This window comes from Spodoptera frugiperda, chromosome 25 (assembly GCF_023101765.2).
Source record: "Spodoptera frugiperda isolate SF20-4 chromosome 25, AGI-APGP_CSIRO_Sfru_2.0, whole genome shotgun sequence".
Classification (NCBI taxonomy): domain Eukaryota; kingdom Metazoa; phylum Arthropoda; class Insecta; order Lepidoptera; family Noctuidae; genus Spodoptera; species Spodoptera frugiperda.
Genome location: NC_064236.1, coordinates 19,331,962 through 19,352,422, shown reverse-complemented (window position 1 = coordinate 19,352,422; position 20,461 = coordinate 19,331,962). Strand labels below are relative to the sequence as shown.

The 20,461-nt window shown below is 36.9% G+C and overlaps 1 protein-coding gene across 1 annotated transcript in view; it reads right to left on the bottom strand.

Moving 5' to 3' along the window:
- The window catches only part of LOC118261935 (alpha-1,3-mannosyl-glycoprotein 4-beta-N-acetylglucosaminyltransferase A), an 88,593-nt gene extending 72,219 nt beyond the window's left edge, over positions 1 to 16,374 (bottom strand). Inside the window, exon 1 of the mRNA XM_050704249.1 lies at positions 16,216 to 16,374. The gene's annotated coding sequence lies outside the window, so the exon portion shown is untranslated. The remainder of the gene's footprint in view (positions 1 to 16,215) is intronic.
- Between the last annotated feature and the right edge of the window lie 4,087 nt (positions 16,375 to 20,461).

The window sequence follows — 20,461 nt, the reverse complement described above, 5'->3', positions numbered from 1 at the left end:
AATTGTTTTCCATAAAAATTCGTTACTTAAGGAATAGTTTAAGTAATTAATAAATGTCTCTGAGGGCAGTATGTGAAATAGTTGGTGACTCCGCTATGCCGTCATCACTCCAAGCGTATGAGTATGTATGTATGAGTCAGTCTGTGTGAACAGACCCTTTTTTTTTTTTTTTGATGGGGGAAAATCATCCAATGACTTCTCCCGCCTTGGGTGAGGCGGGAGGGAGTGTCAGACTCTTACTGACTAAAAACCACCCCGTTCCTTCTCCTGCTTTGAGCCGGAGCCCCGGTAACCTTTTACGTTGTCCGCAGCTCCGGATCAGGCATCAGCCCTACTGGGCCCCATCTGTGGTGGTCGGGCTCTATGAGACGCGCGCGGAACGCGACGCGCCGTTCGCACGGGTCTGGTTCTGGTCGGGCGGCGAGCTGTGTGAACAGACCCTAAGTCTGGCATTTCATTTTCCCTTCTGCTAATTGGTTCGCATTATCTCCGGACTTTTAGCCTCCCACAGATACTGCACTATACAGTTATCTTATTAGAATCGATCTTATTAAAAACCTTCTCATTTATTTTTCGCGAAGATTCTTTACCGTCTTACCTCTATTCCTTCGTGCGCAAGAGGGGTTCTGTACCACTTGTTACACATTTAATGAGTTGTTTTTGTAGTTAGCAAATTTACTAGCGGTGAAGCTTTTAATTTCATCTATCATTATCGTCATCTGTTGCAGAGTGACCCTTGAATCTAAAAAACAGTTTTATTTTATCGCGTGTGATAAACAATTAATATTAATGAAAACAAGTAATACATGCAAATATTGTTTTATGTTATAAATTATTTTTATTTGTAATTAAAAAATAACAAAAATTATAACATATAAACTAAATAACAACCATGACTCAAGTATTTACAACTTGAAAATACCTAAAAAGAAATAAAATAACATAAAGCGTCGAACTACATTTTAATGTTGAACGGTTTTAATGATTATGATGATTTATTATATTATATAGTCACCAAGATTAAGAGTGTGCACCAAATATCATATCGATCTGTCGCCAGGAAAGGTGCAAAATGCCAATGACTAAACTAGACCCAAACAAACAAACAGATCAATTTAAATGAAATCGTTTAAAAAGCAAATCATGTACCTGTGAAGAGTACATGTCTCAAGTCTGCATCAAGTAAAGGGTAGCAGTGTAAAATGTGCGAGACATTTACCCATATCCTTTGAATTTCCCTCATTATTCGAACGAATATGGGAACGACTATCCAGAGACGGTCAATTAAACTGTATATGTTTATAAACTCGTTTCAACTAGAATTCGCAGACACCCCATTTTTTTGCACCTTGCATCACATATCCTTATATGAGAAGAAAGGGTGATTTGTGTTCTCAGCTCGTTACAATGACCTTGAACGGATATTAAGCAAAGAATGATATGTTAAAATGTCCAACATCCTGCATATTATATTAAAAATGTGAAAATCTTATAAGCATAATATACAATTATGTAACTTTGTTGCTAAAGAGTACTTCTTGTCTGAATTCAAATTAGATCACAATTTGGATTCACACATAGGCTACTTTTAATTCGGGTAACTCAGGCGCAACTGCCGAAGCTAGTATTGAATAAAACCGAGTTAATTAATTTTATTTTATTTCATTAGGGACAACAAACAGCACTATATAACACATGAATGAAGTTGTAAAATAATAGATTTAACAAATACACAACTCACGTTCACCATCACCATTCTACGTACATTTTTCTATTCTTACAAAATAATATAAGGTACACTTAGCTTACTAGCATACATTAAAACTTATTTCGTTAGTAGGCAACGGTTCCAACAAAATTACCCAAACACTCTTACCATTCTGTAAGGGACCATCAAGACCCCTAGTGGCCTCTGTCGGATAAAAGATAAGTTATATTAGGCGTTGCTATGACAACAGAGGTATGTTGACTTCTTTAATTCACTAAAAAGGAATATAGATGTCGCTTTCTTAAAATTTTTTGCCTATCCACACAAGCTGATGATTTTTACATATACATACGGCCAGTTTCAATAACCTATCCTGTGAACCTATCTATCGGTAGATTTGCATACTAGAGATAGAATTTTTACACATTTTGTATTAAGCTTATGTCAAAATACTATCTCTAGTAGGCAAATCTACAGATAGATAGGTTATTGAAACTGGCCGTTAATCAAATGCTTTTAAAGTACTTACTTTTATACAATTCTAAAAACATTTTAACTAAGACTTAATGTCATTTGTATCCCTAGAACACAATTACCTATTAATAATTTTGCAACTCTTATTACTAACGTTACTGAATGATGTTAAAGCTTAAAGTATGACCATAATTAATGTCATGGTAACTGAAACTGCAAAGCCCGATGATATTTTGACGTTGATTTTAGTTAATATATATTTATTTCAAAATTGATCTTCCACAATGATGGCCGCTAACCTTTAGGGTCAGTGGTCACATGTGTCACTACAATGGTCTGCTTAATATTTATCAATGGGGAGTGATGGCTTATTCCGCGAAAAATATTGTCTTTTATGGTTAACCTAGAAACAAATTAGGTTATTTAGGAATCTTTATGTTATTCTTCTTTTTACCTTCTTCACCCTTCTTTGTATATTAGATGTAGTTTGAATTATATTTGTCAATTTCGTGTAGTATGTCCAATGTTCGACAGCGGAGTTCCAACATGAGCAATCCGCCCATCACATACTCTGGGAGTGCGGTCTCTGGCAATCTGAGCGTAACACTATGTTAGATAATTTAATTGTTTCATTAGGTGTTGTCTATTATATGGACCTTGTGGAATCTAGGACAAATTTCTGTGCGTTTAGGCGATTTTGCCATACCTATTATTATTGGAAGCAAGTATAACAGCTCACACATATGACCCACTTAGTTCTAAGTCAAATTTCCGTGGTGCTTGGTGACTGGGCTTCTCCCAGTTGTGGATTCTCTTTGTGCCTTAAGGCTTAAGTCATTCTGTCTCCTGCATTAAATTCACCGAGGGAAATGGAAACTATCGTTTTCTTTTCTTCTCCTCTAATAATATCTTCTGATTTATTTCGTTGCGGGATCCAAGACAGTCATTCATGTCCCTGGGACGCGCCGGACTTCAATGTTCTGGTGTTTTCATGTATCTACTGTAGATTCTGGCTTACAGGAGTGGCAGCGGTATGGGAAGTTGGGGCGGGCTTGTCCCACAAAAAAAACATCGTGTGATCTCACTCAACTATGATTCTTATGTTCATAAACCCCTATATTATGTTGAAGACGACCAAGTTTTGGTCCTCATAACCCTTTTTCCCCTTCGCGAGTATTTTTTTAAAATTTTAGTTATTTGCAAACATACAATAATATAAGTAGACGTGTCCAATTTGTTTTTATCTGAATACTATCATTCATTAAGAGATCAGATATGCTTGATGACTATACTAACTATGATGATATACTAACTATATCTATGAGAAACATTAGAGTAGTAAACAGTAAATCCGCTAACAGGCGCGGCAGCGTCCAGGGGTGCACCACACCGCGCACCACACCGCGAGCCACTGTTCACGGTCCACCGCTAAGTTCATAAATCATGGCTAACAGTGCCTATGCTAAGAGTCCCTTTGTGACTCGCAAAATAATAGAGTTTTTCTCCGCTAATATACGTGAGTAAACCGTGATTTTAGTTAATTTAATAAGTGTCACGATAGTTATTACAAAAATATATGTCAATCCTTTTTCTTGCCTGCATACCAAACAACGTAACTGATTGTACTTGGCATTCTATGCATTTTTGCTTGGCAAAGTACAGTCGGACTAAGTACAGTGAGACAAATTAGTTTTATCGACGTCCTGTAACATGTTGCTTTTAGCTATTTTCTAGTTAATCCTATAGACAGATTTAAATCCCGTGCAAGACTAATGGACATGGTGGCTCCATCCCTCGTGAAGGGTAAAAAGCTAATCAAATTAGCTGAACTCCATAGTAGCTACTGTGTTACCATCAGTCTTCTTCATGCTATGAGCGAACAGATATGGATAAAATTATCTTTATATTTAAAAGTGTAGGACAGCCATGCTTCGGCACAAATAGGCCGGCACGACCGGAGTGATGCCACGGCCTTACAGAAAACCAACGTGAAACAATGCTTGTGTAAGTGAGGTTACCGGAGGCCCAGGAAAGGGGGAACCTTCCCAATCCCTGATTCCCCAACAATCCTTAATTTTCTAACCCCCAAAAGGCCGACAGCAAGGTAAGGAAGTTTTTCTATTTAGTATCTTAAGTGTTCATGGGCGGCGGCGATTGCTCACCATCAGGCGATCCGTCTGCTCGCTTGCGTACTTATTCCATAAAAAAATATTTTTAAGATTTTGCTTTATATTGGATTCTGCGCCACTATTTAAACAAACTGGATCCAACCCTTTATTAACCTTGGGCATTCTTTGGTTTATAATAATAATGACATGGTCAATATACAATTGAGTATTCACTACCATGTATTCAGTGTTCATTTTACTTAACTAAATTAGGTCAGTCAAACTGAGAAGGTTCAGCCACATGTGGGCATAAAGACTTTATCTACCATCAGACTATTAGGGACTGTCATTCATTCCTTTTATAATATATACTCTAAAATATCACGTTAAAGAAACCAGTTCTAAATAATACATTGGTCTGTGCATTCATGGCGAGAGATCAACTGTGTGTCAGACTCTTTTAAGCCCATTCAATTGGCTTGTGCCATTATTTTCCCCCCAATACGTGCCTAGGTAATTTGATTGGTAACATGCTTTTAAGTTAAAAGTTATTTTGGTATTTGCGTGGCTGTTCGGTCAACCAAATTGTATGCAGAAAATAAAGGTTGATTTTGTAAAGATAGATTTGCTGTTGTTTAAGTAAATTCTAAGTGATAGCTGCGATGAGAGTTTGGTATTGTTCCCGTATATAGAAAAGCTGTAATAAAATTTCATAAGAAAGTGAGCATTACATTTTATGTCTAAAACGTATAACTATTTTGGTGACTAATGTTTAAAAATTATATCACAGATATGTGCTATCAATGTAGTAGTGTATATTAATTTTATTTGAATATATTTATAGTTACAATGTTGGAACAATAGGGGGTAGAAAATCTGTTTACCTGTAGTCCAAACAAATGTTTGTATTATGGTTTGATTTATTGTTAAAGTATATTGTTAGATTTTAAACGATTAAGTCTTTCTTGTAATCCTTGTTTGCCTGAGTAGCCGATCAGTGGTTAATTTCGCGATATTGGATTAACAGTTATTTTTAAACCTACATACAAAACAATAGACGCAGGTGGCGGCTTGTCGTTCTTCGTGGAGGACTAAGGGGGAAGCCTTTGTTGACTTATGAGTGTTGGTTCCGTTCACTAATACCGCAACTAACAATTGAATTAGTGAATTTTATAACGTTTTCATTGTATTTATTTAATTTTAATACTAATACTATTAGCTAGTAACATTATGTTTGATTGCAATAATTAACAATAGTTTAATGCGTATTATGAACTAGTTAATTATTTAGTGCAATCTGTTTTGAATTATGGCGACTAATTAATGAACGTTTAAATGTACTCTTAAAATATACACAGTTATATTTAAGCAGCTTACATACAGTAATCCGGATTCGAAATATCATGTAGTAAATTTATTGGACCATAATGGTATTATTATAACTGTGTACTTTTCTCTGATTGGTCAACAAATTAATTCCATAGCCAACCTCGATTTATTTTTACTTAATTACCTGTGAACACAATTGTGATACCTCTTCAAAGTTCAACAAGTGAACGCTGATTTGGTTAAAACCCCATTTTAGATAAAGTGCTACCAAATAATGAGATAATTGCATTATTTTCGGTTGGAAAATCAATGTTTAAAACGTTTTATCAGGCAAAAGTTGTAATTAAGTGGCGTTGTGGTTGGTGTGGGAACTATTCCCTAACCGATTTCGGTAACCGTGGTTAAACTCGTATAGAAACTAGCCAATTGCACGGATAATGTTTAATGCATTTTCTGATCACTTACTCTCATGGTGTGATGTAATTTTTAGCTGGAGATAGACTACTTTGGCGTGGTAGCACGCCACTGGGCTCGATTTTTAGCTGTATGTAGTCGGACACCTTACGGAAATCTTCGGTCCACCTAGCCCCCTGCCTGGAGGGCGCATTTTCTTTTTTGGTGAGCTAAATTTAGACAATTATTTCTCCCGCATTGAAAAAGGCGAGAGGTAGTATCACAATCTTACTGACTAAAAACCACCCCGTTTCTACTGCTGCTCTTCGAGCCAGGTAACCTGTTAAGTAATCCGCGGTTCTATATCGGGCACTAACCGTGCTGAGTTCCATCTGTGGTGGTCTGATAGTCTTGTACTCCTTTTCTTTTTATTTTTCTGATACCATTTTGTTTAATTCTCTATCTTTATTTGGTTGTCAGTTCATAAGCTTCTATATACAGTGAATTAGTTTCAATCTTGATAGATAATGCAGTCCACATGGTAGTATCGATCTTGGCGTCGCAGTCTGCGGCGTAATTGTGATCGACGTGTGAGTATAGCACGGACTAAAAGGTTCTTAGCCCAGGGCTTTTATAGTAGTATAGTAACAAAATTTGTTACTTGTGTTTACTGGTAGTAATGTGGAGATTATATAATGCAGTTGAATTTATATTTATTTCTTAAAGGATTTGTTAACAAAAAGCTTACAAGCAATTTGCAAGCAAAAGAAAGTTAGCATTGCATTTTAGTCTAACACGTAGGTATTTTGGAAGTATAATGTTTCAAAAAAATATATCAGAATGGTAATATCCATTGTACAATCATGTACCATCAATATTAGTGTGTATTGATTTTGACTAGATAGATACAACGTGGACACAATAGGACACAAAAAGTATTTATAGTCCAGTCAAATAAGGTTAAATTAGGTAAGAATCTCGGAATGCGAGATGGGTACCTCGCATTATATCAATTATAGCTGTAATTTTGTATATACTTGTATATTGACACCCTAAAACTTGTCTCAAAACCTACATATGGTAGGGTGTTGCAACTATTAAATTTTAAGGTCCAAAGGTCCCAAATATGGTTTCTTTTCGCTTTTTTGGAAATATCTCATTTCCTATGGGTTTTTGGTATTTGCATTTAATAGCAATACTGTAGAATACAAAATTCTACAGTCCAAACAAAGTTTGTAATAAAGTTTGGAAATAAATAAATAAAAATACTATCATTTTGATACGTTTTTATTTGAAAAAGCGTTATATTTGAAAACCTCTTTGTTTTGTTTTAGGGTTCCGTTTCCAAATGGTAAAATATACTGTTTTTGTATTAAAATCCTATTGTCCATCCGTCTAGTGTCCGTCTGTCCGTCCAAACTGAATCTAATGAACAGTGGTAGTTAAATCAATTGAAATAATTTGATTGAACAAAATAAATAATGTATAAAATATGTCCCTTGTTCCTATGACCATTAAATACCAAAATAAAATTGTTAGAAGACTCCTTCGTTCCTATAATCGTCCGTAATATCAAAAGAAATTTGTAAGTTGACTCCCATACTCACACTTGATTTTTTTTTTATTTTTATAGGCATTACAAAAAGATGCGACGAGTTGGCTGTCCTGTCGCAGAATTCTGCTCACGACTTTGAGTCCCCATCGTGGCTTTGAAACTAGACAACTTACCTCGTTATAAGGTACCTCGGTAAGTAGAAAACTCATAATAATAATTATTATTAGTATAGACTTTACCAGCTATACACAGCCGTAGATTAAACTTTTTAAAGAGGGGAAAATCATTAAATGACTTCTCACGCCTTGAGCGAGGCGAAAGGGAGTGTCAGACTCTTACTGACTAAAAACCACCCCGTTCCTACTCCTGCTTTTAGAGCCGGAGCCCTGGCAAACCCGCTTGGTAGGCCGCAGCTCTGGAGCTGTAAATTAAGTTTAAGATTTTATGTGATTGTTTGTCAATTGACCAATATATAAATGATAAATTTTGACATACTCTAATGATGATTTTGTACCTGTTTAATTGATGATGAATGATGTTTTGTAATTTGCCTAACATATTTAAAAACTATTTGTACACCAATTTCATTGGTAGAAAATGGAGATACTATTAATGAATATTTTATTTTAATACCCATTTTGCATTACCTGTGTTCACAAATAAATTAATTTGAATTTCAGTTTGGAATTTGATATAAAATTTAATATAACTCTCTCTCGACTCGACTGCCTCGTTAACCGAGTGGTTGCAAGTGCGACTACCAGGCAAGAGGTCTCGGGTTCGATTCCCGGTAGGGGCGAAAAAATTACTGGCTTTTTTGGGTTTTTCGAAAATTTCTCAGTAGTAGCACGGAGTCTGGAAATGTGCCCAGTATATGGCAATAGGCGCACCCCCTATTACATTACTTATAACATAGAACTTACATAATAAAAAAAAATAAGTAACATAGGGACCATCATACTATAGTCTGACTCGCACTTTACCAGATTCTTTTATGTTTTTTTGCTATAGGCCCGCGGGGCATAAACACGTATTTCACATATTGTTTTACAACAGTTTCAATCAATGTTTTCAGTCCCTGTTATGGTGTGACACAAAGGAATTATTTTTTACTTTTTTTGTGCCCGTGTTTTTAATAAATGTGAAGCTGAACTTAAAAGTGTAAAAAAACATTAGGTATACAAGTGAAACTAAAAAAACTTTTTTTAATACTAGATCTGTGTTGTTTATGTTTATTTATCTTTATAAAAAAACTAGCGACCCGCAATAGCTTTACATGGGTGCAGTGGTAATATATTATTCTAGAGTTGTACATATAAACCTTCCTCTTGAATTACGTATTTAAAAAAAAACATCTAAATACGTTGCGTAGTTTTAAAGATTTGAGCAAAGGGACTGAGGGACAGATAAAGCGACTTTGTTTTATACTATGTAGTGCTGTATTATATACTACAATACATATTTACTATACATAAGATACCCAAGATTTTCCACTATAAATCTCAAAAAAGTATCCAGATCAAATGGTCTGATTACTAAAATGAACCTTTCACTTAGTGTCACTTGATTTAAATTCATTTACTGGTAGTTTGCGGCCAAAACAACGACTATAATAATTAATGTTTTAAATATTATTAATGCTATCGCTTTCCATAACTAGGTTTCAACATGAACATTGTTAGGTACTAAATGACTGATTAATAACACTAATTAAGATAAATAGATTCTAACCGCACAACCAACCGTTTAATCGAAATATTAATTACAAAATGTAGACTAATAAATAAAATTAGAGGGACTATTTGTAATATTGAAATAACCGCTTTTTACTACATGTATAATTGTATATGAATATAAATACTATGCATACATCCAAAACACAATTTTTGTCTGTCTGTCTGTTTGTTTCGGCTAATTTCTGAAATGGCTGAAACTATTTTGACAGGTATTTTTTGGCAGATAGCAAATGTACTAAGGAATAATATAGGCTACTTTTATTTTAAAAAACAATCCCTAAATCTGTTTGAAGTCATTATTTTACGCGGACGAAGTCGCGGGCAGGAGGTAGTCTGTAATGTGAATCTGTTATCACCCATTATTTCCAAATGTCCAGGGTGGATAAACATGGTGGTTAATTTAATTGAGTATTTTGATAGATCGTGTTAATATATATTTTGTGCATTGTTTTTGTAATGCACGAATGAGTAATTGCTTTTACTAAACGGTTTAGGTGGAGTACGATATGGTATTAAAGTTTTGTGGTGTTGTATACTGAAGTTGTGTAACTGGAAATTATTTTGGAAGTGGTTACATTTATAATTAAACTTGTTGTTATAACTAGAATATTTTCACAAAAAACTTTTTTTTAAGTAAAATGTTAGTCAGAAAGAAGAATAAAAAAAAGAAAAAAACAAGAAAAATAATTTATCCAGCACCGAGCACGATGCACCAAAAATACACACAAATAAAATAAATAAATAAACACAGTACAAACACAATAGAATAAAAAACGATGTAGAAAAAAACAAGAAAACAACGACTCTTTATAATAATATGCATAAAAGAGAATCTATTAAAATATAAAATAAAATAACAAGGTGGCAACATGCCCAAGCCGAAAGGGTTGCCACCTCGGTATGAGCTGGGCACAGAAAGCACAGCACTGGTTTTCAGTTGAAAAAACGATGTAGCTTACATTATCAAATATCTTTAGCATTCTGATTATCTCATGTCTCTACATAAGATCTGATTGTGTGAAACAGTCTAACCCTACATTTCCATCCCAAAATCTATACCCCTAGCCCTAATTTTGCTCTTAAGTTGCGGGGGAGGGCTACGCCCGTAGCGCGTGGTTCGTAGCGCGTAGCGAGACGCGTAGCAGCGTTTTGCCGCTACTAATTTAGTAGGTGCACATAATATATACTGTGGATTTAGGCAAACTCCATAACTTAGATAAAATGCGTGATCAGATTAACAAAGGTTATTTAATTTTATTCTTCTATAAATATGTTGTACTATCTTAGCTTTTATTTACGATCCGGAGCTGCGGACTACCTAGTGGGGTTACCGGGGCGTCGGCTAGAAAGGCAGGAGTAGGAACGGGGTGATTTTTCGTCAGTAAGAGTCTGACACTCCCTTTCGCCTCGGTCAAGGCGGGAGAAGTCGTTGGATGATTTTTCCCTCTTAAAAAAGCTTTAAAAAAAAACGAATACATTTTTCCAACGAACATAAAGGGCACTAAATTTCATTGTACCTGAACGTTTTACATGCACTTCCATTATACGCAGAGTGCTCCTAATTACATCAAACTTCACAACGATTTACTAACTGCCCTGAACATTGTCTATAAAAGAACCTTTCGACATAAAACTGAAAAATTTAATGCAATAAAAATGTACTATAATGTACAGTACGGTAGACTCGCAATATCCGTTGGTACATTGCTTGTCAAAATACTCGGTCATTTGAAATTCTATAGAAAATATTGAGGGATATTTAATAATTTGCTGCATTTCCCTGCAAGTTAAGAATGCCTGCCGACAGTTTATTGGACTAGGAAATAGGTCTCGAGTGAGGTCTGCTCTGCGAGAGAGCTATTGAAAAGCCCGCCCCGCAATGAACTCGATGTCGCCTTAATTGTCCACTTGGTTCTCTATTGAAAGATCAGCTTTTATAAGAAAATTCCTTCTCATTTTCCTTTAAAATTTATTAAGACGGTCCTCGGTTCGGTATTTTTCCATTACTCCGTTATTTAGACGAAATAATTGAGTCATGGAAAATAGTTGTTAGATTTTTTTGAGGAAAGCGTTTCAAGTATTCTAAATTTTTATCGCCATTTTTATGAAGAATTTTCTTTGTTTTTTTTTAACACTTTTTCTTTATAAAAACATTGGAATTTCTGATTCAGTTATGTCAAACATTCATCGAATTAAGAACAATTTTTCACTACGCTATGTAGGTAAATAGGAAATATTTAAAATTAACTTTTATCTTTAATTTTTGTTCATCCTTTGTTATCCTTTTCATATAGCATCTATTCATTGCTAAAAGTTTCACATTCATAATGCAATATCAACACAAATGAAAATTTTAATCTTCAGCATCAGAAGCCTCAAAATTTCCAATCAAAATTGGTCTGTCAGTATTGCATTACATTTGCACCGAAATAACTACACACATTACACACACTATATTATCGAACACTGTCATGGGAAATGCTCTATTACCGCAATACATTTAAGGTTTCTTTTCACAATGAGAGTTGATGGCACGTGTGATGTGATCATGATCTAGATGGAGTACACGGGAATATCGACAATAGGCCGACGCTGTAGGGCTGTATCGCAATCACGATGCAAGACCACCCTGTAGTAGATGACGCAATATTTTTATTAGGGTTCCTACGGGCTACAAAGGGTGGTTCCGATCGATAGTATGATGTGCAAGGGGTAGTCTTTTACCATGCTCCTTTTTTAGGTACCTACGCTGATTTTTGGTTATTGTCTGTGAAATGTTATGAGACTGGTACATGTATATTGTATCCCCATATTGTGCAGAGTCTAAAAATAAAAATCTCAATCGTTTCCCTCAAGCAACAGAAAGTCATGCCACGAGATTATTCCCTTTATTCCCAAGAGTAATGACTCTTGATAGTTTAAAATCCTCAAAAAGCGAATGTAGGTATATGAACCGATACACACAATGTAAATGACTAGAATCTAGTTCACTACATTATGACAACTGTAAATGCAAATATCACGTCCTTAATGCTCTTCATTTTGGTGGGTTCCGGACCTGCCAGTTGAATATCAACCTTTCAATACAGACAGACAGTTTAATGTGGAACTGCATTGTTATTGCACATCAACAGTGACTTGCTCGTACATTGATTGATATTATAATGGTGTGAATGCTGAACGCGCCTAGTGAAAAACGATCCGTAATAATCTCATTAAGTCACATTGCAGTGAGAATTCTGGCAGGCGTTATTAATACTCATTTGCTTTCAGATCAGATATTGTGTTGAATACTGATGGATATAATAGAGCGTAATTTTGCTAATTAAGTATATGTTTAATGTAGAAATTTATACGTTTCCATTTAATTCAATTATTGGTCCTGGAGCGAAATTAAATTAATTTTATTCACGTCTCATGTTACAGGTAATAGTCATATTTTGAATGTTTAAGCTCAAATACATAGCCATGTACCTATAGTTTTCAGAAATACAAAGCATTCATGTGAAATATAGAATTTATAAAAAATGCTAGGTTTTAAATATAAAATCCTTTCCATTCCGTAAAATTTGTTTTTATTTCAATACGGAGAACTTTGAAAATGGTATTCAATAAATTGTATTTTACAAGATGGAAACTGATATTATCCATTCGCCAATGTTTATACAAAGAAATACTATTAAGTTGGGCTGTCAATCAGTTTGTTTGTTTTAAAGGTACAAAGTTTATATTTTACGTAATTAATTAATCCTTTAGTCCTCTATAAATCCTCCTGTGCAGTTTCCAATGCAATATGTGTCTGTGCGTAATATTTGCTCGTGGTTTTACATCAGGCGACTTTAATGTTTTTTTATGTTAAATGAGCCGACGTTTGGCCGCTATCTCGCCTGATGGTAAGTGATGATGCGGCCTACGATGGAGCACGTCTGCCCATAAGCAACCTATTCACTCGGGCTTTGAAGACACCCAGGTTATACCCATCAGGAAATCTTAAAACTACCTACTTAGTTTTGTGTCACTCTTCGAATTAATGATAAAAAATTATAAATGATATTTATTTCTGTAAATAGATTATAAAATAACACTTTTACACGTCAATATTTCAAATAGCTAGATGAGGCATTTCCTATCCGACTACTCTGAGAAGAAATGCCGAAACAAACTACACTAAATTTTTCTTTAAATACACGAATATATTTTCTACTTAAAGAATGTTTTTATACAATAGGTTTGTTTAATACGATATTGATTTTGCTGTAAAATGTAGTTATTTATGATTTTTTTACATTCGTGTACCAATCTACTATTGTACAAATATATAATTATGGGTAAAACGAACATCATTATTAAAATCTCAACATCCTTATTTATTCAGAACAAATCCTATGTACACATCTACATCTACATGTCACGGAATCAGGGTGTGATGCAGAAATCCAGTGCTGTCGACATGTTTGATTACGCGGGGAGGCGGGTGGAACTCCCCCCCCCTCCCAATAGCATATTGCAACGGGAGGTAACCCCCCTATCCGAGCTACTGAGCTCAGTTCCCAGAATTCCCGGGCAACCTGCATATATGGGGCTGGGTATAATAAATATGATTTATTTTCTTTACATACATCATTACTTTTAACATTTTTAAAACAAGCCATTAGCGGTATATTATAAAAATCTGAATTACATACATTTCTAATTTTATAGTTGTGCTATCACGAAAATTGGTAATATTTTTTTTTATATACGGATCTAAATAAGATGGCCTTGTACCCATTAACAGCCTATAAGTGCCCGCTGTTGAGCAAAGGCCTCTTCTCACACGGAGAAGATAAGAGCATTAATTGCCTTGCGTTTGCTCAAGGCGGATTGGTGATTTCAAATTAATAACATAAACTTATAGGATTCCTATTTTCCTTCGCCGTGTCTATGCAATATTAAGGAACTATTTGCTGATCTAATAATGGAATTGAAGATGATTTGTACAATTAATTGCCCTGATGACAAGGTCGTAATGATTTTAAAAGGAGTTTTTAAAACTAATTATTTTATTTTGGGTTCCAAAATCGCACTGTCCAGTTCCTGTAAAGTAGCTTCGGAATAAGCTGTTATGTTTTCGACGAAACAGGGTGAAGGTATAATGAAAAGCAATTTTCGATCGTATTGCAGACTGTGTGAGTTGAGATTTTCTTGCGGTTATGTTATAATCGATTTTAACCTGCAACTGAATATTCGATTAACCTTATTTCAGTAGTAGTTACAATCTTTAGTTCTATTTATAATATATTAAGTATATAAATTCATTATTATCAGTCAAAGACCTATTCTTTCTAGACATTGGTTTTACCTAGAATATTTATTTTTAAAGTTGCTTTCAGTGGTAAACTTTTATTTGAAGTATTAGTTGAATATTAATTTGTAATTTTACGTTTAAGAAATACTTCATTTAATTTGCATTTCCCATCAAAGGCTTGTATATCAAACTACAACGTCAAATGACACAATATTGCGAGTGTGCGGACGGGGAGCAAGGGCAGCTCACGGCCCGACTAGAACAAGAGTAGGGCTGATGCCCGACCCAGAGTTGCGGACTACCTAGCGGATTAGCGGGGCTTCGGCTCGAAAAGCAGGAGTAGGAACCGGGTGGTCTAAAAACCACCCCGTTCTAACTACATTGATCGACATTGGATTAAGTCATTTAGAATCTGACACTCCCTCTATCCTCAACCAAGCCGGGAAAGATAACATAATGTTGTAGGTCTCAGTTAGTTCAAAACTTATGCACTAGGTACTTGTAAATGCATGGAAATATGAAGTGCAGCGCGCCAGTTTGCCAGACGTCTTGTATAAGTTGGTCTGCGGTCACATCTACTTTGCTTGCAGCGAGGGATCCACTATGGCTGTTTGTGATGAGACCTAAGATGTACGTTTTACTGCTTATTCATGAAATGGGGATCACTAGTTAAGTTTCCAGTTTAATCGATGGAACTTTAAAGGATTTTTTTTTCAATTAGAGAATATTTTTCACACACACACACACACACAACTTCACGCCTTTTATACCCGAAGGGGTAGGCAGAGGTGCACATTGCGACACGTAATGCCGCTATACAATGTACACCCACTTTTCACCATTTTTGTATTATAAGTCCCATGTAATAGGGGGTGAGCCTATTGCCATATCCTGGACACAATTCCAGACTCCGTGCTACTACTGAGAAATTTTTGAAAATCCGAAAAAGCCCAGCAATACTTTGCCCGACCCGGGAATCGAACCCGAGACCCCTTGTTCGGCAGTCACACTTGCGACCACTCGACCAACGAGGCAGAATATTTTACTACGCTATTTATAAATAATAAATATTATAAATAATAATAATAAATAATAACTATAGACTATAGACCACGACCCCGCGGGGTCGTGGTCTACTCGAGTAACTGTTTGACGGGGTCACTCGATTTGTTTCAAGCCACATAACAGCCCATACATTCTGCGATTATTAATATCTTTAAAGCGCCAAATATTTGAAATGTAGTAGTCTATGTATAGGTTCGTCGTGCACAACTTGTAAATAATATATTACTACAACACATTATCATCATAAGAAGATATTTTGACGATAATTAGTGTGTATAAGATAATAATCTATAATATAGCAATGATGGGAAAAATACAAAAAAATAAATAAATAAACGACAAGGGAATGTTCCTACAAAATTTCTTTACAATTCCACGCATAGCAACACTGAGGAAAGAATTTATCGTTTTTAATTGGCACGCGTTCAACAGATCGAGATATTTACAGAATGGAAGGCCATCGAAGTTTTGGATCGAAGCGAACTGAGTAACTGGCATGTAGACAAAGCTGAGTTATTATACGATGATGTGTAAGAGGAAAAGCTAAAGGGTTTCCTTACCAGGTGATCCGTATGCTCACTGACTCCCACTAGACTATTGTTCAGGATAGTAATCACAACTCTTCTATATTCTCTTGTTTCGCAGACAAGACTTAGTACAAACGACGTACCGCGCCCCGCGAAACTGTTCACATGGAACAAAATACGCCGCCCGCGCCGATGAACTGATATGCGGCGTTCATGTGTTTACTTAATTAAAAGTTTAGTGAGCAGGATTTATGGGAGGCAGTTAATGGCGGGTCTATGATAATTAAGCATTGATAACGAAGGAAATTATACTAGGTACCAATAATGTAGGTACTATTTAGTACCTAGCTATTAAAAAAAATGTTTTTGTTCATTCTTTGTTACGAAATTACAAGTACACCGGCTATATTGACTTTAGTGCGGCGAGTGTTTAAGATATAATTAAATTATAAATAGTTTTTTTTATGGATCACGGCCGGTAAACGAGCTTACGTATCACCTGATCATGGACACTTGAAACACCAGAGGCGTTACAAGTGCGTTGCCGGCCTTTTGAGGGTTAGGAAATAAAGGGTTGTTGGGGATTGGGAAGATTGGCAAGGGGGAAATTAGGCCTCCGTTGTCGAAGTAATTTAAGAACTAAAAAATCTAAAATTAAAGAAAGTAATAATATAAGTACCGATAGACAAGAAGTTAAGGTTAAAGTTAAAGCCAAAACATTTATTTCATTAATCCTTAGCCTAAAGTTCAGATAACAAGCGTTAAGTGCAACATGCACTTTATTCAGGCCGTAAATGGTTCCGTCGTAGGCCGCATCATTAGATACCACCAGGCGAGATAGCGGCCAAACGTCGACCCATCAAATATAAAAAAAAATGACTATGACGTTTTAGGGAACAGCGAGTAAAGTTCCCTAAGAAAAGGAGGATCCTCCGACCAGGCGAGGTGATCAGCCTGGCGGGCTTTCTGCCCAACTGTTGTTCGTTGGGATTTTCTATCCGTGTTAATTCGCATGCAATCTTAATATGTGCGATGCAGGATATTTGTGACGTCATCCATTGATTTGCTCGTCGATAGTCTATGTGCGACTTCTGTCATCTGTCATCTGTCACTTGTCAATGTGTCGCCACATCACTCCCCCCCAAGACCGGAGGTCGATCCTGTTGAGACGGCTGTCGATGCTTGAGATGAGCGGTGCCAGAGCCAGTGTAGAATGTCCCTAGTTCCAGTGAGTCGGAACTGTGCCGCTGAATGCCCAGTGAGTCGGGTGAGCGGTGCAGGGTGATACTCCAGTGAGTCGGAGTAGTGAAGCTCGCAGTGTCCCACGGTGAGTCGGGGAATTGATGCTGCGAGGGTAGGTGCGTAGTGGCTGGCGTCTGCGTTGACGGGAAGAAGACGTCCTCAGACCGTGTGCAGAGAGTGCTGTGCCTAGACGCTGATGAGGCCGTAGGGAAGAACCAGGCTGCATATCTTCGATGTAGCGAGTGGTGGTCCCTGATGAGGCCGAGGATGCTGGTTGGCTGCGACTTGATTACCGCTCAGCGGAGAAGTGATGGGTGAGGGAGGTGGCGATGAGGATGACGGTGCTGATCTGCTCCGTGAAGGTTGGTTTCAATCACGTCGGGGGTCACCACTTTAGGGAACAGCGAGTAAAGTTCCCTAAGAAAAGGAGGATCCTTCGACCAGGCGAGGTGATCAGCCTGGCGGGCTTTCTGCCCAACTGTTGTTCGTTGGGATTTTCTATCCGTGTTAATTCGCATGCAAACTTAATATGTGCGATGCAGGATATTTGTGACGTCATCCATTGATTTGCTCGTCGATAGTCTATGTGCGACTTCTGTCATCTGTCATCTGTCACTTGTCAATGTGTCGCCACAACGTCAAGCTGAACCGGGCTTTCAAAGCGATTCTTTATAACAAAATAAATTCAACCCTAGCCTTTCTCCTACGTAGGAGTCTATAATAAAAACTCTTAGGAGTTCTTTCATGATGTATCAGGTATCAAGTTACAGCCATGTTATCAGCTAATGAGGAATGCAAGAGCTTTTACGGTACTAAGTAACCCTTTAGGGATACCTAATGGATTCTGTCATTTCACCATTGTAGTTAGCCAAGGTTTATGTTAAGGCTAGATAGCAGATAATGTAGCTTACGTCTGAATGACTGAATTTCAATGAAGATGTCAATCAAGGAGAGTATCCATTAGACGCTATTGATCGGAGAATGGGAGATTGAAGTGATGTTATGGGTAAACAAGTTTCTATAGAAACCTAGATCAGATTGGCAAGGTAATTTAATATTTACTGGAAAAGTGCAGGGGATTGACGCAAAGGGTATTGATTCAGGATATGAGGAGACGCCGGTGGGTGGCGCAGACGAAGCACACCCGCACGTTTAAAAAAAAGATTAATCAAAGCAACGAGCGAGCGCGGCACCGTGCTGTAAAAAAATCTGTCTACTCCATAATATCCCTTGAAGCAGGAAAAATCAATTTTGGGATCTAGCACATGTCGATACAGATGTACAAGTCTGTTGCCCAAACACATCATAGTCAAGCGCAGATCAAAGAAAGTTCACTTAAACATTTTCCACGTAAAAAGGCAATCGAGATGGCAGGATATTACCCACTGAAGTCTGCCAGTCAAGATCAACAGGTAGGACTGGTGTTTGCATAGTGTAATGCACACGGTACTTAAGAGCAAACAGAACTGGAGTTTGCATAGTGTAATAATGCACACGGTACTGAAGTGCAAACATTTGAACAGAACAGAGCTAAACAAGTGAGGCTTAGAGACGTACCTACTAAGTGGTCATCCTGGAGGCGTCGATAGGATAAAATACTTCGGTCACCACCTCTGTTTTACTAGGATATCGTAAAATCCCACTAAGGAATTGTAACATAATAATATAGTTGAACCTTACTTCGATTTTTTAATTTTTTTTATTTATAATATTAGTTCTTTGGACTCTTGGTCCGTGCCCTTCTCATCAATTATTTTTAAATAATAAGTATAATTAATATTTATAGTAGGTACCTATGTCACACACTACAATTAACCACGACTATATTAAGTATTACTACAAAAATACTTGATGCATTAAAATAATTTAACGTCGATTTCCAACGGCCAAGCGTTAAGATAATGGCAAACACGGTTTATGTTGAGGAGACTTATAGTGAAGTGGTGCACGGTCTCCGGCTTTTAATGTACGTGACCACCTGTTTGTGGTCTTGTTTGCTTAGTGCCTTGGGTGTGGCGATTACCTCTTGAGACTATAAGCCTTCGGAGTACGTGACGGACCACGAACCACGTCCACATATTGCAACGTTCTACATGAAATGAAATTGTTAGGTATTGATTTTGTGTATGTTTAGGGTTGAAACTGGACTTTACGTCCGTGACGGGCGCGTGAGCAGCGTGTACTCAACTATACGCGTGTGTGTGTATTAAGAGTCATATCGATGCAAAAAATAATTTATGTAACAAAACGACGAAGAGTAAAATAAAATGACAGTCCGTTTTTAATGATACGTAGAAACTGCGACGGGCACCAGGCGCGTGGCCCCGCGCGGCGAGTCCACTTAACGCAGTACCAGTGTTAAACCCTGCCCAAACGAGGCAACCTCAGACAACCCTACACATATATAACATCAGACACAGAGAGTGTCTGCGGACGGTGAGCAAGGGTAGCTCGCCGCCCGACCAGAACCAGACCCGTGCGTGCGGCGCGTTGCGTTCCGCGCGCGCCTCAAAGAGCCATCAGACCAACACAGATGGGGCCCAATAGGGCTAATGCTTATCCGGAGCTGCGGACTACCTAGCGGGTTTACCGGGGCTCCGGCTTGACAAGCAGGAGAAGGAACGGGGTGGTTTTTAGTCAGTAAGAGTCTGACACTCCCTCTCGCTTTGCCCTGGCGAGAGAAGTCATTGGATGATTTTCCCCCTGAAAAAAAAAAAAAAAAAAAAAAAAAGACACAGAGAGTGTGAATGCAGCGTTATAAATTCACGGCAAAACTACTCGGGAATTTTAAGTTGAGTATTAAATAGTAAGTACTTGACATCACTACATATAAAATGTTAAACAAAACGAAAAAAATAGATGAACATAAAAATAGATACCGTCTAATCATAATCTAATCAAAAATAGATACCGCTTAATAGTAAAGTATTATCTATCATACGTTTAAAGCGTGCTTTAGCCGGCTTTTTGTATAAATGTTTATGTCCATATTTGTACTATCGATTAGCGATTGAGTAACAAACGTGCACACAAACAT